The 25,009-nt window shown below is 39.9% G+C and overlaps 1 pseudogene; it reads left to right on the forward strand.

Moving 5' to 3' along the window:
• Positions 1–25,009, forward strand: part of LOC132122709 (RNA N6-adenosine-methyltransferase mettl16-like) — a 27,288-nt pseudogene continuing 2,279 nt past the window's right edge.

Here is a 25,009-nt window from a genome sequence, read left to right on the forward strand (position 1 = left end):
GGTGACTGCTCCATGGTGAGAATAATATCACTATTTGAAAATGCTCATAAATGTTCGGAACAACGTGATGGTGAATAAATAATCATAGGATTTTAATTCGGGGCATTTAAAACGGTTTATGAACTTTGTTTTGATTGCTGTTTGTGGTGTGATGTGCAATCTGTCTTGTTGCAGAAAGAATGGCGCTGAATAAATCCATGCATCCTCGAAACCGTTATAATGATAAACCTCCAGACTTTGCTCTAAATATCCAGAATTCCAGAAGCACGTGCAGACCACACTGACCGGCAGAGTGACGTAAGTCCTCTGTTTTTTTTTTTAGCGTTTTTTTTAAAGTGTCATATAACTTGCTAGTGGAATTATGACATAAAACATAAAGTGTTGTTCTGTTCTAGCATTGTGAAGGAAAGAAAGAGACTGATCTGTCTCAAATGACGCTATTTTTATTTTTATCTGTGATTTGCACATATTTGCCCTTTAGCACAACATGAAAATAATTTACAGATCTCTGACCAAACAATCATTCGGACATATTTATTCATTTAGATTTTAAATGTTTTTAAAAAGTCACTGAGACTGCAACTATTTGATCAAAAACAGTAATAGTGTGAAATATTATCACAATTTAAAAAGTCTGCTTTCTATTTGTATATATTTTACATTTATTTCTGTGATGTCAAAGCTGAATTTTCAGCATTATTCCTTCAGTGTCACATGGCATGCTCCTTCAGAAATCCTTCTAAAATGCTAATTTGCTGCTCCAGAAACATTTCTTATTATTATAAATGTTGAAAGCAGTTGTGCTGCATAACATTTTTGTGGAAATCTTGATAAAAAAATTTCCGGATTCTTTGAGGAATAGTAAGTTCCAAAAGAAAAACATTATATTTTCAAATATTTTCTAACATTTAAATGTCTTTACTGTCACTTTTGAGTTTACTGCATTATTGCTGAGTAAAACTGTTAATTTCTTCAGAGAAATTACTCCAGAAATATATATATTTTTTTTTTGTCATACACATTTGCCAAAAGTAAAGGTTTACCACATTTATGTTATTTTGTGTTATTTTGTATTATTTTCCCACCCTACATATTGTTTTTCCTACTATGACTTTAAACCGGCATTTATTAAGAAAATATGTTAATATTAATAACATTACAAACATCATCTTTCTTTAAAATCACACTTTATCTCCCACAAACCGGCATTCTATCACTAAGAAATTCATTAATATAAATTTTAGATCATATTTAATGCCCACAAACTGGTATGTGATGTCTGTTAGGTTGCATGTAGTCTCATAGGAGTCAGTCAGCAGACTTCCGCTGTGGCTTTGTAAAGGGAGATGAGTTATTTGTGGATCAATAATCACATTGGCGCTGTATTTTAGGTCTGTCCCATTGAAGCGGCTGCTATGATTGGATGAGCTTCCTGCTGCGACTGTCGATACACAGCAGTGCATCCAGAGCTCCAGGGGAGGGACGGAGCTCGTGCTGTTGTCAGAAAATGAACTTGACAAGCAACACTCCTTTCTGGGAAAATTGCCTGTCCCCCTCCCCCCTCCTTATCATCTTTCTTTTCTTTTTTTTAGCCCCACTTGCAAGAATAGTTTTCGGTCTAATGGAAATCATCTTGAACAAACGCCCTAAAGTCATGTCTGAGGCTGAACATCTTGCGTGTTTTTTTGCCAAGTCTCCATATTTCCAGTCAGTCCCACTTGGTTGTGCACCGTTACTGTTGACCTTGCCAAGAGGTGTGTGATACTCTCTCTACTGAGCGAAACATCCCAAAGGTTTCAGAGGTAGAGCATGCAAATCAGCCACTGTGCCTACAGGGCTTCAGTTTAAAGAAACAGACGATGTTCAGCTCAGTGAAGTCTTGACTGGAGCAAAGATCTCAGCCTCTGGGAGTTTAACGCTTGAGGTGCCAGAGGGCAGTATTTTAGATCTCTTGGGTATTCTTTCGTTTTGCCCCAGCCCAGGTCTCTGAAAACTCTCTACAGTCTTAGCCAAGCCCAGGGGTTTGTATCATGCACAAAAGTTTCCACTGACTCAGCCTCCATAGTTATTTTACAGATTGTTTTGGACTCATTTTGACAGCTGAAAGAACGACTGCTGCGATTATGCATGCATGAGGGGAAGCAGGAATCTCGGATGCTCCTTTTCAATACTGGGCTGTTTCCTGCCCATATCTATGGGAAAGCACTGCAGATGTGTACTACAGAGCTGTAGAGTGGCAGGTGGAAAGGGGAACAAAAGCATCCTGGAGTGGAAGAAAGCCTCAAGTGTTTGAGGGCTGAAGGGCAGGAGCTTGTGATTAGGACACAGAAATATGAAATATGTCAGGCGGTGTGTGTGGGAGTGACAGTGATTGTGTTTCAGAGTATTGTGTATGATCGTTGACTTTTGATCATTGTGGAACTGAGAAAGGACACTGAATAGTGGCTGACCAATAGGGTTTTTCTCAATAGGGGAGATGTCTGCATCTGGAGATCAAGGTGGATGATACAAAACTAGTTCACCCAAAAATGGAAATTCATTTACTCACCCACGTTGGTCCAAACCTGTAATGAGTCATTCTTCTGTTGAACACAAAAGAAGATACTCTGATGAATGTTTGTATCGAAGCATTTGATGGTAGCCATTGACTTCCAAAGTATTTTTTTCTATACTGTGGAAGTCAATGGCTGCTGTCAATTGTAACCAGTGTAATTTATTCAAGTGACGAAAAGCTTAATTGTCAGCCTCATTTCTCCAGTCTTCAATGTCACATGATCTTTCAGAATTCTGATTTGGTGCTTAAGAAACATTTTATTATCAATGTTTAAATCAATTAAAATTTTCGATTTACATTTTTTTTTAAACCATGGTAAAAAACTATTTCAGGATTCTTTGATGAACAAAGTTCAAAATAACAATATATATATTATATATTATAAGGTTATAAATATCTTTACACGTGTCCTTGCTGAATAAAATTAATTTCTTACAACAACAAAAAAACTTGCAGACCAGTGAACATTTAAATGGTAGTGTATATTACCAGACAATTTAATTAAAAACATATTTCATGTTTAAATTAACATTTATATGTAACATGCACCACATTGCTGCAGAAAAGCAAAAATATAATTTATTTTTCATAATATCTTATAAAATGTTTTATCTTATAAAAAGCTAATATATTAAAAACAGTATATACTTTAGAGAGCAGCTTCTCCTTGATTTTATTCTGTAATACTTTATTAATTTCTTAAAGTCCTTTTAAGGTTTCTGGCTTTGAATGAGACATGAGGCTCTATGGTGTTTTATTTGTGTTGTGTTATATTGTTTTTTGTATTGTTGCATATAATATCACAAGGAGAACTGCAGTTGGCCTGTTTTCCCTCGCCCACAGCGCTGGTCCTGTCTGGTCACGTCACATTTCCTCAGCAGGAGAAGTCATTATAGCGTGACACACAGAGAGAGAGAGAGAAATGTGTGCTTCCGAGAAGCAGAAGAACAAAAGAGATCTGGGCTAGAGTCATGTGTTCACAGCCCCAGACTGTATTGACGTCTGTGCACCTGGAGAGGCTCAGTTAGTGTGCCCATCTTTCTGCTGGCTTTTCTCTCCGGTGTGCTGTCAGGTCTGGCCATGGAGCCTCTTTTTGAAGATGTGACTTGAAAAGAGCTCCGTGTTTCCTCACCCTTTGATTTCTAATGATGGTTTGAAAATTCTAACACCACCCCTGGAGCTGTTTGCCTCTGTGGTTTAATTAGCAGGGCTGGCCAGCCTGTCCACCTCAAACAGTTAGCATTGTTTCTTCTTCTGGTCTACAAATCTGTGCTTTGTCCTTTTGCAAGTGCACATATAGAGCGAATCTCTCTTTAACTCTTTAAATCTGTTGCCATATGAATGATTTTTGATTACAGATCATAATTTATTGTTTTATCATTCTATACTGGATATTATATATGATCTGATATTGGATATTTAAATGTGCCTAATTTGACTGATTACAATAATAATTTAGTTAAATTACAATAATAATTTAGTTAATATAATTCCTAAAAAATAATTTAATAAAAAAAACATTAACATTTATGAAACAAAATATTTAACATTTGATTTGTTTTGTTCATTTATTGCTAATTTAGCTATTTTAGCATTATGTATAGTATATTATAATGTTGTGATTCCTACATTAAATTTAAATTATTTTAGATTTAGTTTTTTGTTTTTTTTCATTATTATTTTAAAAATTAATACTTTGTTATATGTCAGTACATTGCTAATTTTGATATTAAGTTTCAAGATCTTTAAATGCACAAAACTAAAGACTTTCAGTTGAAAGGGACATTGGATGCTCATTTCCCACAAGTTGGTATGATTCTTTAGAGTCTTCATGAAATATCTGTAACATACTTTGGTAAAATTCCTGAATGGTTGTGTTAAACAGCACTCTTTTCCCTGTTCAGAAACGACCCGTTTCGGTGCATGTCTCTTTAAATGATAATGAGCTAATGCTCACCCTGCCCCCTCTTCTGTTTTTTTTTCTTTTTTCTTTTTGTGAAAGAGCCTTTGCTAAGTTGCCTTTAAATAAAATGTACTGTTTTACATTCATTCATATATCTCTTGGCATTGATTGCTAAAGAATTGTTACATTCAGGATTTCTGCACTGGATTCTGTCTTTTAGGAATCATTTGGAGATTTCATCTGCACTATATTTTAGTCAGTTGTTTATGGCTCTGTTTATGGCGTTTGTGTGGTCTCAAGTGTCAACTGGAGGAAACACATTGTTTTATTTTAAATGAATTCTGCAGCAGTAGTGATTTTGACACATATTTGCATTTATATATATAAAACTGTAAATCTTTCTGCCATCTGCAGCTGGTGTTTACGTTACAGCACACTTACCATACAAAACTGTCCCAGACCACTTGCTCCTCATCTCTCTCTTTCTCTCATTCACACATACACTCTCTTGCTCACTCTCTCTGTCTGATTATGCTCTGAAAGCTGTACTAGCTTACTCAATTCTGCACAGTAAAGCACTGTATATGGCATACTAATAGAAACTAATATTAAAAATAATGTGAAATCAAATGCATTGTTCAAACCTTTAAAATTGCATCACTTTACATATTTAATTTTGAAGGTGCATCCAGATAATATTTTTTAAAAATTAAGACATTTAATTGTGCATGTTTACCATATTTTACATTTACATTACATTCACTTAAAGTTCATCTTAATTTAAAAAAATGTAATATTTTGCAGACATTAAAATTAATATCTGTTTTTCATACTGTACCTTATAAAGTTGTGATAACTAAATTTACTTAAGTTACTTAAAAAAAATTAGGTGTCATTCAGGTATTATATATAAAAACAACAACAAAAGATATCTTGAAATATACTTTTTTATATATATCATGTAATATAACGTGGTGTAGAATATAATATATCTACTTAAATAATGAGATTTTATCTCTGACTGATTCATCACGTTGAAGGTAAAATCAAACACATTACATTGTTGGATATAGTATTTTTGGTGAACTAAATGAAAGTTTAGTCAGTTTGCATAATGTGCACAGAATTGCAGAAATAGAGTGGTATATTAGTATCATATTCTGTCTCTTTCTCTTTTTCCTGCATTACGGTTCAAGATTTGTCTAAAACCTAACTGATCTGGTATTTAACCAAAACTTCACCAGATAGTCCTGCAAGTTAAGACGTGGGATTTGCGGAAATATTAAGTCTTTTATATGAATTATAATTAGCTTCTACTTTTCGTCATTCCAGACTCCAGACATTTCCATGCTGTAAGATAAGCTTCTTTCCATTTCTTTCCCAAGTCTCTCATGCCACAATTTTGAGGATAGGGTTAATCTGGAAGAGACACTTACTGAGAGGGATGTGGGTACGACAAGGAATCCCCATCATTTTTCCTCTGCTGCCACTGTAGGAGGAAGATATGAAAGGAGAGGAAAGATTTGGGGCGCAGAGAGAGATGGGATTAGAAGGCATGAACCAGAGAGACAGCGTCCAACAGTGGCTCGTGGATGACCTGGAAGAAACTAGAAAGCATTAAAAAAAAATCAGAATATAGTATGACATTGTGAAACCCTAAAATTTTAATTCTGTCATTATTTACTCACTCATGTTGTTCCAAATCTGTACTATTGTTCAGAAGTTTGCGATTGGTAGGACTGTTTTAATGTTGTTTTAATTTAATTTAATTTATTTGAAATAGAAATCTTTTGGAACAGTTTTTTTAAATCAATACTACTGACCCCAAACTTCTCAATGGTGGTGTTTTTTCTTAATTTTTTAAAAATTCTTCATATAGATTTAAATATAAATGGGTCAATATGACTGGTGCTCTTTTCTGAAGCTATTCAAAAACTTTGACCAATGAACAGACCAACATTTTAGTTCACTGGTAGTCTTCACTTCTAATGTAGATCTTAAATAGTGTGTCTTGTCCTTCTTGTCTGATATTTGGTTTGATAACTACAGCATTGATGAAGTCATTACTAACAACTTAAACTTCACTTTTATCCTCATACAAAACTATAGTATAGATTCAGAATACTTAAATACTTGGTTTAAAATGACATGATGTTGAATAAAACATGACAGAATATTTTTGGTGCAAACTATATCTTTCAATTGGAATTTTTGAGTAGCTGCAGTAAAATTAGCAATAATCTCTGCAGCCTGGCAGACAGTGAATTGATTCATTATTGATGCAGCGGAGGGCTGTCCTGACTCCTGGGTGAGGGTCCTTCACTGAAATGTCAGCCATAATTGTGGGGTTCAGCCTCAGCTCACTTACAAATGAGATGCGGGGACATGGTGGGGGGCATCTCACATCACTCATTCTCTCTGCCGCCTGCTACAGGACTAATCCTGATTTTAAACCCTCACTCCCCTAGTTGGGGTGTCAGTTTTTGACACATGACAGCATTAGCCATCAGCTTGTCTTAAAGGAATAGAACAGCCAAAAATGTAATTTGTGATCATTAGTTCACCAAAAAATAATAATACAAAAATAACCTCCATGTCATACTTAACCTGTATAACTTCTCTGGAACACAAGATATTTTGAAGAATGTTAGCAACTAAACCATTCTGGTTCCCATTGACTTCCATTGTATAGACAAAAATTCCAATGGGAACTGAAACTGTTTGGTTATCACCATTCTTTAAAACATCATCTTGCGTGTTCTGCAGAAGAAAGAAGTGCATACAGGGTTTCAGTTTTGGATAAACTATCCCTTTAAGCTAAATTGTAAATAACTTATTTCAGTCTGTTCATCACACAGATGTATTGTATTGCTTCATAAAACTTTGAATACAGTGTAAGTACAAGTTGGAACACATCTATAATGCTTTTATGGTGCTTTTATGTTTTTTTGGGTGCTTGACAGTCTCTGGTCACCATTCACTTTCATTGTAAAGAATAGAATTCACAGCTTGAATGTTATTCAGAATATCTTCTTTTGTTTTCCACAGAAGAAAGGAAGTCATATAAGTTTGGAATGACATGAGGGTAAAAGTAAATGATGACCGTTTATTGTAAATTATGTAACTGTAATTTCCCTAATTTCAGTTCGTTTCTGCTTTAAAATTTTCAGAAAACTTCTCCTCCTAATCTCACATCTCAGTGGAGAAGGTCCTCAGATTATTTTCGCTGGGCTCGTGTTTACTGCAGTGTTGAGTTGAAACGAGATCCTGGTCGACTAGAGATTTGACGTGCTGACAAAACCAAAGAAAACCTGACAGTTGGTTGAACATCAGTCCTCACGAGACTACTTGGCTCTCTGTTATCTTATTAAAGCTGTGGAGCATGTTCAGCATCAATGCTTTGTTTGCTAATGGTTGGGTTTGGAAGCGTTTGAGTTCGGGGATTAAAAATGGCTAAACGGAGCTCTAGAGGTGACCTTGCAGTGATGTTGATGGTGCTGATGGGTAGACCCATGTTGTGTCGTTGTGTCAGTCTGATTGGTTATAACAGTGCTTTTGCTTTAAGATTCAGATTTCAAATAATTTGCACATCAAACGGCAACTCTGAAACTTCCTTTTGCAGCATAAAGCACTTTTTTTCAGTTTGGAGTTGTTCGGTCCTGTTCATGTCCTTGAGTCAGAGGGTTGCAGTTTCTGATTTTCTCATCCTGGCTCTAATCTAGTTCACACCCACCTCACTTCAGCATCACCGTCTTCTCACACACACACTCTCCTCTGCGGGGCGGGTGAAGCGGTTACTGTGGAGACGGCTGGGCTGCAGCACTTGGTCTTCGTCCTGTGAGCCGAGCGATTCAAACAGAGGCTAAAAATAGAAGGGCAGGGTAACGGCTCTCGCGGCCTCATCCTCTTCAGACTGATTATGACCCGACACATACAAAGTCAGCCACAGTCACACATGATGATTTACACACGTGTATCTGATTCTTTACAGAGATTTGTTTTATTCAATGTTGGCAATTGTGCTTTATTATCGTAGGTAATCCTGTTAAGCGGTAACCATGGAATCCTTCATTGACATCCATATTCATATTTAATTCCCAAGGTCAAATTTTCGAAATTAATAGGCTGGATTAGAACACTGGATTAATTAGGGCTAATGTGTTAGTAAATTATAAAGATAGAGGTGTGTGGGATTTTTCACATGGACGGCTGTTGCAGAAATATTTCCTCTCGTGTTGTGTTCTTATTTGTGTTAGAATAAAGAAAAAGAGACAATGTTGTTTGAGTTGTTGTCCACTGATGTTCTCTCTTATTTCCAAAGAGGTGTGATTAATACTAATGGACCCAGATGAAGCCTAAATGATCCTAGATTATATTTACCCTAATCCATTTTTCCCTCTATCCTGACAAGTGCTCCAGTCGCTGCTGCAGAGAAACACCCCCATAACAGGATATTAGCACCTCCGTACTTTATTATTTGGATGGTGAGCTGGATTAGATTTCCGTCAAACACATTATTTGGTGTTGAGGCCAAAGAATTCAATTGTAGTCTCATATGCCTCAGAATCTTTCAACTGTATTTTGGCAAAGCTCTGTCGTGAGGACACGTGGCCTTTCTTGAGGGGTGGCTTTTTTCTTGCAACCCCTCCCAAACAAGCCACATTTGTGGAGAATTTGTGATGTTGTGATATATATATATATATATATATATATATATATATATATAAGATTCTATTTTAGCAAGCAATTTGAGCACTGCTCTTCAAAAGGTTACAGTTAGTCAGAATTATTTTAAAGAAATTTGCACTTTTAACACTTTTATTAAATTGATCAAAAGTAACAGTTAAGGCATTTATATTGTTACAAAAGATTTCTCTTTTTTTAATGCTTTTCCTTTGAACTTTCTATTGATCAAAAAATCATGAAAAAAGGGTTGTATCATGCTTTGCACAAAATATTTGGCAGCACAACTGCTTTTAACATTAATAATTATATCCGCATATTAGATTGATTTCTGAAGGACCATGATTAATTTTCTGCTGAAAATTAAGCTTCACCATGAAAGGAATAAATTACATATATTAAGAGTTATTTTTAATTGTAATAATATCTCAAAATATCTTTTTACTGTATTTTTTATCAAATAAAGACTTTTAAACAGTAGCGTATATTTGTAATTTTGTCAAATATTTTTAATCTATTTAAATATTTTCGTTTGTTTTCTTATTTTTTTAATCTTTAAATATTCTATGTATTTTCATAATCTGGTATGCGCACTATTGTATATGTTTTTGCATTATAATTGTACACTTTTATAGGATTATAATGCTTGTTGATTTTATAGCCACAGTTGTCTATTAACCTGTCAGTAGTTTAAGGTTAGTTTAACTTCAGACCTGACTTCTATATCACAGAATCTCAATCTACAGCAGGAAACACAAAACCTTATTGTCTGAAGCATCATATTGCACAATATGGAAAATCACTCCTCTGCTCTGCTTCTTGACCAGGGTCTAACCATTTTATAACATTTTATAACAGGCTATTCGCATGACAGATTTGCTGGTTTTTCTTTTTTTCTTTTTCTTGCACATTGTCTGGCATTTTCCCTCCTTAACATATTAACACCTCAAATGTAATATCACAATCATTAGGCTACTTTAGGATGTAGAACATCCTTTCAAAAGTGATAATGCTTCCTTTAAACCCAGTACAACCATTACATAAAGAGCACGTTCTGTCCTTAAAGTCGCATGGCCCTTTTGTGACAAGCTCTTATGCTTAAGGTGGGGTGCAGGTGTTTTTAAAGGCTCTGCAAAATGGCATTTCACACACCATGTCTCCGTTCCACAGCATCCTATCCATGTGGCTTAAATGCACATCTTGCTTCCTTTCGGAGGTGCCAGACATGGTCTGCAGCATGGAGCGTTTAATTACATCTATAGGGGTGTGAACGTACAAAGGAACCCTGATTACACCTGCCTCACCTTCCTCTCTCTTAGAACCACAGAAATGTGACATTACTGTGGCTGAATGCTTTAAGATCTAAAGTAAGGGTTTTGAGAGAAAAGGGAAGGTGATTATGAAAAGCATTTTTCCATTAAAGCATTTTTGCAAATGCATACCAGTGACAGCTGCTGCTTCATTGTGTTTCTCGGCATGGATGTTTTTATGATGAGCACTAATGAATTGAGGAGAGTGTATGTGGTGTGTTTTTAAAGATGAATATTAGCTGATTCCTTTCTATGTTTTTCTGTCTATTACCCCCCCACTAAACCTCATCCCTCCAACAAGCTCAACTTTAAGGACCCCGAGGCTGTTCGGGCTCTCACATGCACCCTGCTGAAAGAGGATTTTGGCCTAACCATCGAAATCCCCCTGGAACGGCTCATCCCCACCGTGCCGCTCCGCCTTAACTACATCAACTGGGTGGAGGACCTGACTGGGGGGCAGGGGAATCCGCGGAGGGGCATCGACATCGGTATACTGACTCACACTAACTGGTGTCATCCTGTTAAAGCTATTTGCGGTCCTCAGGCTGGTGGTACAGGGTTTGGCAAGGCTGCTTGTTGGTTCACACACACACACACACACACACACACAGACACACACACACACACACACACACACACAGACACAATGCTGGCAGTCACATCCCACCAGATCCTCTGGATTAAAATATCCCACTCCACAACCATCACATCATGGCCATCCTCAACCTCATCTCTTTCCTGTCTCTCTCTAAGAACCTAAACAACTGTCCATGTTTACAGATTTTATCAGTAGGGTTTGGTCAAAATTGTCGAAGATATAAATATAATATAATTTGAATTCATTCAAATATTTTATTTAATTTGTATTATATTTTAATAATTGTATGTTTGAATATATTAGAATAATATATATATATATTCTGATTGGACAAGATATTTCATCAGTCTCATCTCTGCGACTTTATATTGTTTGTATTGTAAAATTTTATTGTTCACTTTGCTTTGTCTCTGTGCTTTTTACAAAAAAATCTAAAATAATTTGTCATTTTTATTTTATATATATATATATATATATATATATATATATATATATATATATATATATATATATATATATATATATATATATATATATATATATATATATATGTGTGTGTGTGTGTGTGTGTAAAAAAGTTTTAAACATGAGTTAAATGTGTAATATGAAGTGCTTTAAACTTACGCGGGTTAACTTACTGTCAGATATGTGTTGTTTAATGTTTTTGAGATCAGCGCACAACTTAAGACTTGTGGTTGTATACTTATATTTAGCATAAAGGATTATCTTGACAGCAAGTGAGTCTGTTTAACTTTGATACAAATGTTTTAAGAAAAAAACTATAATTATTGTATTATGTATCGTTTGTAGTTATGTTTTATATTTTTTGTGATCGGTGCTTTGATTAGCATGCAGTTTTTTAGTTCAGTCTTTTTGACAGTTTGTAGATTAAAACCAGAAAAGTCTTGGGAAAAGTTGTGTGTTTATTTCCTCTCCACTGGTGATCATGCATACACCTTCAGATGCTCGTCTGTAGCTGTTGCATCCGATTGTGTGTGTGATATAGTTGTGGCTCTTCTGATCGGGTTAGACTGCAGATTCGTGACCTTTGCCAGCTCTAGGATGAGATTAGCGGTGTTAGTGTCACACACATGATGAATAGCTCTAAATCTCTTTTATTCAGACCTTATGGGGATCATCTTTGTTTAGTTCTGCTAAATCTCAGTCCATCTGAAGGCTGCCTGACTGGATAATGGATGGCCAGAGCTGTCCTGCCTCAGTCTAACTGCGTTATAGTCATGTGTCACTCTGTCAGGCAGTTGCTTGCACTATTATCATACTAATACTTACTCAAGAGTGCTAACATTTGGTGATAAAATTATGTTTGATTAACAATTGCATTTAGAATTAAAATACTATTTTTTCTACTCTTACATATATTGTGTGGTGAAAATAGCAAAAATATAGCATAAATCTTTGGAATGGCATACACACTTGTAGTGAGTTTTGTTTTTATTTATTTGATATGTAATTAGAACAGGTATTTCAGGTATTCAGTTCGTTTAGTTTAGTGATATTTCTATGGCCCTGTGAAATACACACATTCTTATAATTTCAATAGCCAACATCTAAAATATATTTAGGAGCTTTCATTTTACATTTAAATTTAATCATATTACAAGGTCAGTTTTTCTCCATATTGACTAGACTCTGATCATTAATTCTGTGCCACAGTGACACAGTAACATCATAAAGTATTCATGATTCATTTTAACTGCACTGTTGATCTGAAGTATTGTCACTACATGAAGCCTGTGTTTAGGTAAAGACTTGGAGGCCGATCATATTTCATATGTATTTCAGCTTGTGAAGTGACAGGTTTTGGCTTTGTGCAGGTACTGGTGCTTCCTGTATTTACCCCTTGCTGGGAGCCACTATGAATGGCTGGTTCTTCCTCGCCACAGAGAGAGAGCTTTACAGTTTTATATGTACTTTAACCCACTTAAACGCATAAATGTGTGTTACAGTGGTAAAGGTGCCACAGAAGACTCTGCTGATGGATGCGCTAAAGGAAGAGTCCATTGTCTATGATTTCTGCATGTGCAATCCTCCTTTCTTTGCCAACCAGTAGAAGCAAAGGTGAATTCACCTCCAGTGTTTGAACAGATGCTCCAAACAAGAGCTGTAAAACCCCCAGGCTGTTTTCTAGCAGTATCTGTCTCTTTGTGCATATGACAAAAGCTGTTATCCGTTCTTTCTTCAGCTTCTTCCCCTTTTCTGTTTCCTCTGTCAGGGGGTGAATTCGAGGAACTCCCGCAGACCTCCACCCAGCTCCATCAACACCGGGGGGGTTACTGAGATCATGGCTGAGGGTGGAGAGCTGGAGTTTGTCAAAAGGATCATCCATGACAGTCTGCAACTAAAGAAGAGGCTTAGGTCTCTCACATACACACACAAAATTGCATTAAGGACCAACCCAAATTAATTTATGTATATTCATGTATAGTTCATTTATACTGTTTGCAAAAATTTGTAAGGCAACTAGTTAACGACCACTAGTTAACAACCACTAACCAACTAGTTGTTCAATAACCGATACTTTGAAAGCAGAGTGGTATATACACACATACACACATCAATTAATTAATAATGTAATATAATAAAGTATAGTATAGTATAATTAATATAATATAATATTACATGGAATATTTGTAGATGTTTTATATATATATATATATGTTTAATTGGTCAAAAATATTTAAAAAATGCCCTATTGTATTCTTTAAATATTTTTGACCAATTAAACAATTATATGTTTATATGTTCAAATATTCCATGTTGTAAATTATTATTAGTACATTAAAGCTGCATGCATAATATAAAAGAATATTCAAAATTATGTTTAAAATGAAGTATATTTATTTATTTTACACAAAATAATTTAGAAATTATAAAAATGGGAAATGTCCACTATGAAACTCCTCACCGAGTTATCGGTTGAGTATCGGTTATCGGTTGATGCCAAAACTGTCAAAGTTGGCAAAAAGTGACTGATATATCAGTCTGGCACCAGTGTCCACACCTAAGGAGCTGTGAGGAGTGTAATAAGAAGGGAGTAAACAGCCGCCTGTATCCAGGTCTGCCAAAGAGATTTTTTCTACTGACAGAGTAAAAGAGGGGAAGAGGCCATGCTGATGAAAGGGGCAGGACAGATGGATGCTGGGATGGATCTGTCATACAGAGTTTGTGTAATTAATTGACAGGCTAAGTAAATAATTATTTGAGGCGTTATCCGGGCCGCTCAACGGGAGCAGCTGTGTGTGTGACTGGGGCAGACGGCGAGCCCCCCCTGTGTCAGGACTGTCAGTGGAGCACTGGAGTGAAGCGGCAGAGCAACCGACATTAGGGCTGATTAACCATGTCATGAGCTGAACCCCAAGAGGAACATGACCATGCGTGTGTGTGAATAGAAAAGTTGATCGACAAGTTGGAAAGTTGAATGGGATCTTTCAATTTTCACTGTTTGGATGTCATATCAGATGTAGTTTTAAACCTCTGAGTGTTTTTATGTGTCTTCTGCTTGTGTTGAGTGTCTGCGAGGGAAGCTGGGCACTCTTCCATCTCGCTGTGTTACCAGCTCCCTCTCTCCTGGGTCCAGACTACGCAAACAGACTGTAGTAAAATCAGTGTGTGTGTGTGTCAGCAGGTGTCCATAGAGTCAGCCAGGCATTTTGATTGGCCCTCTGAGATGCTTCTTCCTTTCCAGCCCCTCAGATATGTAATTACTGCCAGTCTTCCTCCAGTCTCACTTATATACTAAATACAACTGTGATTTTGCCAAACAATCTGTGCTATTGAAATTGTAATTGTTACTACTTCCTCCTCGGGGCCTGATAACTAAAGTGAATGAATAAACACCCCCTTTCCAAAGCCTGATAGATGCTGGAGTACCCCGTTATTAGATGAGTGTGCTGGGGTTCCACACAGCCTTCCTCCGCTCTACTTCAGAGAACGTGTGGATATTAGGGCTCTTTAATATTTCATTACACAAAATGAAACGATTGTCAGGCCCCTTAGGCTCCATATGCAGTCCCTCTCTCGTCCCACACTCCCTCGTTCTCATGGTAGATTGATAACCCCTTTGCTAATCCCAAACCACCGCCCAACAAAAGTCACTGTACAGCAGAGAGTCTACACATAACTCTGTTAGTTGTTAAAGGAGTCCTATGATGTTGCTAAAAAGAACATTATTTTGTATATTTGGTGTAATGAAATGTTTTTGTGGTTTAAGGTTCAAAAAACATTCAATGCACTTTGAATGGAACATATACGTTCACCTCAAACTGGAATCATGGTGGAATATCTTGTGATGTCCACTTCGCAGGGCACTTTCGTTCGAATAGAAGAAAGGTCTGAAGCCATACGAGAAACATACTAAATGTGCAGAGCAGGGGGGCGCAAGGACTGAAATTGAGAACCAATGCTCTACTCTGGTTCTCTCTTCACAGCAGTTCAGTCAGTGTACTGTTTTGAGTGCATGCATTACTCCGGGATATTGGTTTGTTTGAACTCAGAGGGAGTGTCAGCCACATTAAAAAAGTTAACAGCTTTTAAGTCATTTGTGAACTAATGGCGTATTGGAGACGCGAACCGTTTAAAACGATTCATTTCGATTTGGTGAACTGGTTCAAAAAGATCCGGTTACATCACAAACTGCTTTGTTTTGAACTCTCTCTCACAACAGCCACGGAAGAGAAGACAATGCTGAATAAAGTCATAGTTTTTGCTATTTTTGGACCAAAATATATTTTCGATGCTTCAAAAAATTCTAACTGACCCTCTGATGTCACATGGACTACTTTGATGATGTTTTTCTTACCTTTCTGGACATGGACAGTATACTGTACACACAGCTTCAATGGAGGGACTGAGAGCTCTCGGACTAAATCTAAAATATCTTAAACTGTGTTCTGAAGATAAATGGAGGTCTTACGGGTTTGGAACAACATGAGGGTACGTTATTAAGGACATAATTTAGATTTTTGGGTGAACTATCCCTTTAAATCCTGCAGTGTGACAAATTTTCATTGCAAATATTCAAATTAGTCTCAAATGTAATAAGTGCATGCATAATAATATTTTTTTTTAAATGCTGTTTTAGGATTATAAATAATATAATTTAAAAAGCAAAATAATATTTAATTACCTATTTAGTAATTGGCTACTGTTGTAGGTAATATTCATTTTTTTAATGTTGCTAAAATATTTTTTTTATTTAAAATCAGCAGTAATATAATACAAATGTTAATAATAATGTAACAGTACATCAATACTGAATTAGTAAAAATTATATATATAATTGAAATATTTAATACAATATATTTAATAATTTAAAATGATCTTTAAATTGTATGTTACATGCATAATAAATATAAAAGTATACTATATTCAGTAATGTCATTTAATTTGTATATAGTGATGCCAGTGGATGGGGATGTAAAAAAAAATATACAAGTTTAATAGCAATTGATGGATTTCAAAAATAAATTTTACCGTTGGGATACATCAAAATGCTCTTAAAAGTGCACTTGACCTTCAACCAATACATTCTGCTCACAAATCCTCATTAACAATGGGTTCTGTCTGTCCTCCATAACGGACAAATTAGTGTTTGCGTCAGGCTTTATACAACAATCCAGTCTGTGAATAAAAACAAGTCTTGCCCTACATTTATTTATTAAATTTCCTGTTTGACTCATAAATATGACACATTTGGGAGATAAAATGGGTTGTGAACATGCTTCATCCTGACCTTTATGATATTCCTCAGTGATTAAAAGCAAGATTCTGTCAATTTAGAAACCAAAAGAACGAGAAAGTTAAGAGTTGAGCACCAATCATTTATGCATAAACCTTGTTATCCTCCTACTCTCTGTGGGCACCGGCTGATGAAGCCTCATCTTTTTCTGTCTCATGTGCAGCTTCAAAGCTCCCTGACAAGGTGGGGTTTTTAATGAAACATTGAGCCTCATTTCTTAAAAAAGATAAAGAGTAGCCCAACTGACCGTTCCCACAGAGCGAGCCCATATTCAACACACGGCTCTACTTCCTGCAGTTTATGTGATGTGCTCACATGGATCAGGTGTCCAGGCTCGTGCTTTCACAAGCTCTTTTTTCTGTGTACAGGTGGTACAGTTGCATGCTGGGAAAGAAGTGTAGCATGGCACCTCTGAAAGATGAGCTGCAGAAACAAGGGGTGAGTTTTGCTTGGACCACTGCGCACGTGTGTGTGTGTGCGTGCGTGTTTGTGTGTTTTGCCTCTCAGATCTTTATAGATAAATGAGTGGGCGTTTCCTCAAGACTTCAGGTTAATTGATCTTAATGAGTTTCACTAGCATGGCCTAAAAACATAACACGACAGGGAGCGCTAATGGAGTAGATTTCATTAGTTCATTAGGCATCATTAGCTCCAGCGTCACCCCTCTAGCCCCTCTCGATCACCTCCGTCTGTTTCTGTACAGTCAGAACGCTGTGATATCAGCTCACAGGTTATTAGTCTGGTGTCAGTCTGCTCGGCTCAGGCCTGATGTGTGGTTTGATTCATCTGAAGGTGTCAGAGTCCTGTCACCCCTCATTAGAGTCATTGTTCTCCTGGCCAGCGTCCAGCAGACGGGGCCGCTTCCTCCTCTCGCCACTGTGGCTGTAATGAATATGCTAATTAGGTTCTTTCTCTCGTACTTATTTGCCCTCTAACTTTCCCCTTTCCTTTTTCTCTGCCTTTATCTGTTGTTTAAATGTCCTCTGCTTGCAAAGGTCAAACCCGAGTGGTGTTTTTGTTAGTGAAGAGCAGTGGGATTTGATTTCATCCTATAGTTCACCCCTAATACCCATATACTGTATATGTGTTAAAACACAACTCCCCACTGTATAATGGCAGGTCTGTAATTCTCTGTTTATAGTATTCGGGGATAGGAGGTCTGGTGTCAGTCATACACTATACACATATACGTGCTTATATTGTTTTATGTTAAGTTATTTTATATAAGTCCTTTTCAATCCTACCATTTTTTTGCATCGAAATATTTTGCAAGCATATTTAATCCTTCTCTGCCAAACATCTGTAACTACTGTAATGTAAAATGTATCTTATTACTAAAATGTAAATTAAATAATTAGTCAAATTTTTTTTTATATAAATTTTATAAAAATACATATTTAATTAAATTTATATAAATATTTTTGGAAGGACTGATATTTAAAATGTAATGTCTGATAAATGGCCAATTTTAAAATTCTATACTATTTTTACAAAATGTACTGTTTTTCAATTTTAAATATCACCAGTAAATTTAGCCATCACTACATTATACAGTATGAAAATGTAAGTTCATTTTGGAAAATATTTCATTAAATATTTGCACATTTAAATTGCATTGAAATTAATGGGTTTTTAAAGTTGTTTTTAATTTTTTTAATTATAAGTGAGCATTAAATTATGGCAAATGTAATCTAAAATATGATCTAAAAATATGTGAAAATATTATGAACATTTAAATATCCATCCATCCATCTTCTTCCGCTTATCCGGGGCCGGGTCGCGGGGGCAGCAGTCTAAGCAGAGAACCCCAGACTTCCCTCTCCCTAGACACTTCCTCCAGCTCTTCTGGGGGGACACCGAGGCGTTCCCAGGCCAGCCGGGAGACATAGTCTCTCCAGCGTGTCCTAGGTCTTCCCCGGGGTCTCCTCCCAGTGGGACGCGCCCGGAACACCTTCCCTGGAAGGCGTCCAGGAGGCATCCGGAACAGATGCCCGAGCCACCTCAGCTGACCCCTCTCGATGTGGAGGAGCAGCGGCTCTACTCTGAGCTCCTCCCGGGTGACTGAGCTTCTCACCCTATCTCTAAGGGATCGCCCAGCCACCCTGCGGAGAAAGCTCATTTCGGCCGCCTGTATCCGGGATCTTGTCCTTTCGGTCATGACCCAAAGCTCATGACCATAGGTGAGAGTAGGAACGTAGATTGACCGGTAAATCGAGAGCTTCGCCTTGCGGCTCAGCTCTTTCTTCACCACGACAGACCGGTACATCGACCGCATTACTGCAGAAGCTGCACCGATCCGTCTGTCAATCTCCCGTTCCATCCTTCCCTCACTCGTGAACAAGACCCCAAGATACTTAAACTCCTCCACTTGAGGCAGGAACTCTCCACCAACCTGAAGTGGGCAAGCCACCCTTTTCCGACTGAGGACCATGGCCTCGGATTTGGAGGTGCTGATTCTCATCCCAGCCGCTTCACACTCGGCTGCAAACCGTCCCAGTGCATGCTGAAGGTCCTGGCTTGATGAAGCCAACACGACAACATCATCCGCAAAGAGCAGAGACGAAATCGTGTTGTCACCAAACCTGACCCCCTCCGGCCCCTGGCTGCGCCTAGAAATTCTGTCCATAAAAATCATGAACAGAACCGGCGACAAAGGGCAGCCCTGCCGGAGTCCAACACGTACCGGGAACAAGTCTGACTTACTGCTGGCAATACGAACCAAGCTCCTGCTCTGGTCGTACAGGGACCGGATAGCCCTTAGCAAAGGGCCCCGGACCCCATACTCCCGGAGCACCCTCCACAGGCCGCCGCGAGGGACACAGTCGAATGCCTTCTCCAAATCCACAAAGCACATGTGGACTGGTTGGGCAAACTCCCATGAACCCTCCAGCACCCCGTAGAGGGTATAGAGCTGGTCCAGTGTTCCACGGCCTGGACGAAAACCACACTGTTCCTCCTGAATCCGAGGTTCTACTATCGGCCGGATTCTCCTCTCCAGTACCCTGGCATAGACTTTCCCAGGGAGGCTGAGAAGTGTGATCCCCCTGTAGTTGGAACACACCCTCCGGTCCCCCTTCTTAAAAAGAGGGACCACCACCCCGGTCTGCCATCCCAGAGGCACCGTCCCCGACTGCCACGCGATGCTGCAGAGGCGTGTCAGCCAAGACAGCCCCACAACATCCAGAGACTTGAGGTACTCAGGGCGGATCTCATCCACCCCCGGTGCCTTGCCACCGAGGAGTTTCTTGACTACCTCGGTGACTTCAGCTTGGGTGATGGACGAGTCCACATCTGAGCCCTCAGCCTCTGCTTCCTCAATGGAAGACGTGACAGCGGGATTGAGGAGATCCTCGAAGTATTCCTTCCACCGTCCAACGACATCCCCAGTTGAGGTCAACAGCTCCCCACCTCTACTGTAAACAGCATTGGTAGGGCACTGCTTCCCTCTCCTGAGGCGCCGGACGGTTTGCCAGAATCTCTTCGAGGCCGACCGATAGTCCTTCTCCATGGCCTCACCGAACTCCTCCCAGGCCCGAGTTTTTGCCTCCACAACCACCCGGGCTGCAGTCCGCTTGGCCTGCCGGTACCTATCAGCTGCCTCAGGAGTCCCACAAGCCAACCAGGCCCAATAGGACTCCTTCTTCAGCTTGACGGCATCCCCTACTTCCGGTGTCCACCACCGGGTTCGGGGATTGCCGCCTCGACAGGCACCGGAGACCTTACGGCCACAGCTCCGAGCGGCCGCTTCGACAATGGAGGTGGAGAACATGGTCCACTCGGACTCAATATCTCCAGCCTCCCTCGGGATCCGGTCGAAGCTCTGCCGGAGGTGGGAGTTGAAGATCTCTCTGACAGGAGGCTCTGCCAAACGTTCCCAGCAGACCCTCACAGTACGTTTGGGTCTGCCGAGTCTGTCCAGCTTCCTCCCCCGCCATCGGATCCAACTCACCACCAGGTGGTGATCAGTTGACAGCTCCGCCCCTCTCTTCACCCGAGTGTCCAAGACATACGGCCGGAGGTCGGATGAAACGACCACAAAGTCGATCATCGACCTACGGCCTAGGGTGTCATGGTGCCACGTGTACTGATGGACACCCTTATGCTTGAACATGGTGTTCGTTATGGACAAGCTGTAACTAGCACAGAAGTCCAATAACTGAACACCACTCGGGTTCAGATCAGGGGGGCTGTTCCTCCCAATCACGCCCCTCCAGGTGTCACTGTCGTTGCCCACGTGGGCGTTGAAATCCCCCAGTAAAACGACGGAGTCCCCAGTCGGAGCACTTTCCAGCACCCCTCCCAGAGACTCCAAGAAGGCCGGGTACTCTGCACTGCCGTTCGGCCCGTAGGCACAAACGACAGTGAGAGACCTATCCCCGACCCGAAGGCGCAGGGAAGCGACCCTCTCGTTCACCGGGGTAAACTCCAACACATGGCAGCTGAGCTGGGGGGCTATAAGCAGACCCACACCAGCCCGCCGCCTCTCACCATGGGCAACTCCAGAGTGGTGAAGAGTCCATCCTCTCTCGAGGAGTGTGGTTCCAGAGCCCAAGCTGTGCGTAGAGGTGATCCCGACTATCGCTAGTCGGAACCTCTCAACCTCACGCACAATCTCGGGCTCCTTTCCCGCCAGTGAGGTGACATTCCACGTCCCTAGAGCTAGTTTCCGTGTCCAGGGATCGGGCTGTCGAGGCCCCCGCCTTCGACTGCTGCCCGATTCTCTAAGCACCGGCCCCTTACAGTCCCTCCTGTAGGTGGTGAGCCCACGGGAAGGCGGCCCCACGTCGCTCCTTCGGGCTGAGCCCGGCCGGACCCCGTGGGGGGAGGCCCGGCCACCAGGCGCTCGCATACGAGCCCCAACCCCGGGCCTGGCTCCAGGGTGGGGCCCCGGCTGCGCCATACCGGGCGACGTCACGGTCCTTTTATGTGATCTTTTCATAAGGGGTTTGTGAACCGCTCTTAGTCTGACCCGTCGCCTAGGACCTGTTTGCCTTGGGAGACCCTACCAGGGGCATATAGCCCCGGACAACATAGCTCCTAGGGTCATTCGGGTACTCAAACCCCTCCACCACGTTAAGGTGGCAGTTCAAGGAGGAGATTTAAATATCCAATACCCATAATACCGATAAATACTATAATATCAACAGATAACTGATATGAAACCGATATTGTACTACAATCCTAATTGTAAAGAACAATTGTAGATATACAGTACAGACCAAAAGTTTGGACACACCTTCACATTCAAAGAGTTTTCTTTATTTTCATGACTATGAAAATTGTAGAGTCACACTGAAGGCATCAAGGGCTATTTGACTAAGAAGGAGAGTGATGGGGTGCTGCGCCAGATGACCTGGCCTCCACAGTCACTGGACCTGAACCCAATCGAGATGGTTTAGGGGTGAGCTGGACCGCAGACAGAAGGCAAAAGGGCCAACAAGTGCTAAGCATCTCTCGGGGAACTCCTTCAAGACTGTTGGAAGACCATTTCAGGTGACTACCTCTTGAAGCTCATCAAGAGAATGCCAAGAGTGTGCAAAGCAGTAATCAAAGCAAAAGGTGGCTACTTTGAAGAACCTAGAATATGACATATTTTCAGTTGTTTCACACTTTTTTGTTATGTATATAATTCCATATATAATTCCACATGTGTTAATTCATAGTTTTGATGCCTTCAGTGTGAATCTATCTACAATTTTCATAGTCATGAAAATAAAGAAAACTCTTTGAATGAGAAGGTGTGTCCAAACTCTTGGTCTGTCATGAAACATGGAACTTTCATTGTCATGAAAATGTCACGATGCAGTCCTAAAAATGATCCTTTCTTTGTGCAAAAATGATCCTTTTTTTATTTATTTCTAATATCTTTCATATAACCCAGACTGCTCTTGACAGTTTTAGTATTATTCACTGCCTATATTGTGTTGAATTACCGTTAATGAGATCCTCATCATCTTTTGTTCTTTCACAGGTACCCACAGTAATACACACCGAGTTCTGTCAAGGTCGGACCATGCGCTGGGCCCTGGCTTGGAGTTTCTATGATGACGTACCTGTGCCTGTAAGCTATGAGTACTTCCTGCATTCATTTATAGTCAGTGGAGAGTGTTTGCCTCATGCACCCAGTCTGTTTGATGCATTTGTGTGTGGGAAAGCAACACCTGCTGAATATTCACTGGACTCAGCCCTCTTTTTAATAATGCATCTTTAGCCCATTCCATCAGATACACTTGACCTGCTTCCTAAGGCACAGCGCAGCTCCTTCTTAGCAACAGTTGCCCAGACAGGGTGACTGTGCTATATAGTCACGCACTTCAGAAGGGAATGGAAAAGGGGGCGCCAGAATGATTTGTTATGGTCTTTCAGGAGAATTCCCCAAGTCCCAGGTGCCTTTTTCCTCACAAGCACTCGAGCAGAAAGATTGGCCTACATATCTGTCTGAGAGCCGCTCCATTATCAGCCAGCATACAGCAGATCTCTGGAGCAATACGGACAAGTCTAGATCTGGATGGCACCTGCAGCCTCCTGTGCTTTATTCGCTCTCTCCCATTCGTGCAGTCTCAGTTTTTCCACTTCTTGTGTCCATTCTTCTTCTCTGAAGCCAGCTGAGCTCCATTAGCAGAGCGCACAGAAGCCAGAATCAGTCTTTTTGACAGTTAGATCTTCAATCCAGATGTGAAGTGTATTGAACGAAATGTAGGGGGTACAGCGAAGACTGACACAAAAGGTAGGGTTTGAAAAGCACCCTGCTGTGCTGAAAGCGTGCCTAGGATATGAGGCTGTTGAAGCAATGGATTTACAGTGGAGGGGGGGGGGGGCAGAAGCTGAGAGGTCAAAGGTCACCAGGCAGGAAGAAGCAATAAAGGAAGTATAAAGTGGGACAGAATGAGGCCGGTTGTGAGCGTCAGTGGATAACCACTGATCATTGTGGCACTCATCTGCTTGTGTTCAATAATTGATTAATGACATTTCAGCTCAGTCTCGGTGCAGTTAAAATCCCAAGGCCCATGATTTTTTCGTTTTTTGCATGTTTAAGAGCGAAGCCACTCCAGACACATCAAGAGGCTCAGTGTTGAGAGCGGAAGCCATTTCAAGCAGGATCTACTCAACCTGCTTAAGAGCAAATGTGTGGTGGATAAATAATGGACTGAGTGGAGAGGGTTATAATTCACTGTGAAGAGAGGATAAAAGAAGTGCATCGCTCTGATTAAGACTGATAGAAATTAATTAAGAGGGAGCATGTGGATCGATGCACGTGTCCATCTGTTTTCATCCATAAGGTGCTCGTCACAGATGGGTAGGGATGCTCTGAGCCATGTTTTTGCACTTTTTGACAATGTGTAAAATATCACGCTTAGTACATCTGAGACAAAACATTAGATGCTGCTAGTCTGATCATATTTAGATTCATTGCGATATTTAGTCATTAGAGTGTATTACTGTGGCCAGAGTGTTCTTTAATATTCATTTAAATTTTTGGTCCGCTTTTGTTCATAGATTTTGCTTACTGGTATGTGGTTTTGTCATGCTTGGTAGAATTTGACAAGTTATAGTCAGGGAATAGCGCCCCTTGTGTTGTAAAAGGATGCTGGACTGCATGGGGAACCGCCTTAATGTTAAATCTTAAAATCTGGCAAGAAATCCAATTAGCTTAATGTAGTTAATCTTAAATGAGAAATATGTGTGGTTTAGTGTATGCTAAATGTGTTGCCAATACCGACAGGACAGAAGCAATGGGGTGTTGTTGGATAGTGTCAGATCCGGTGTTGGATGCCAGATTAACTGTGTGCCATGTCTCATGTTATGATTAGCGGTCACCGAAGACCATGACACTGTTGGTCCGTCTGAAAGACGCCCATGATGTCCCACAGGAGGGATAGATATGAGACGTGTGTCTGATGGATGAGAGCAGAAGTAGATGATGGGTGTGGTGTGTTTTTCAGTACTGATGGCTTGTGATGAGTCATGTTGTCCATTTATCTGCTCTAACAACAGATGCTCTGTTAGAGGAGCAGAGAGACATGTGACTGAAGCAATGCTCATGAATCCGCTATGAGGAGAGCTGAAAGAGTCCAATATGACTGCTGTGTCTCAGTGGGACATGATTTATTGATTATATTACATCATAAATTAATCTTCAGGTCCTCGGACTCATTAGTTTCTATGGGCAGTTTTGTTGTTGACACTTATTCACTGCATCCAT

This window comes from Carassius carassius, chromosome 41 (assembly GCF_963082965.1).
Source record: "Carassius carassius chromosome 41, fCarCar2.1, whole genome shotgun sequence".
NCBI lineage: Eukaryota > Metazoa > Chordata > Actinopteri > Cypriniformes > Cyprinidae > Carassius > Carassius carassius.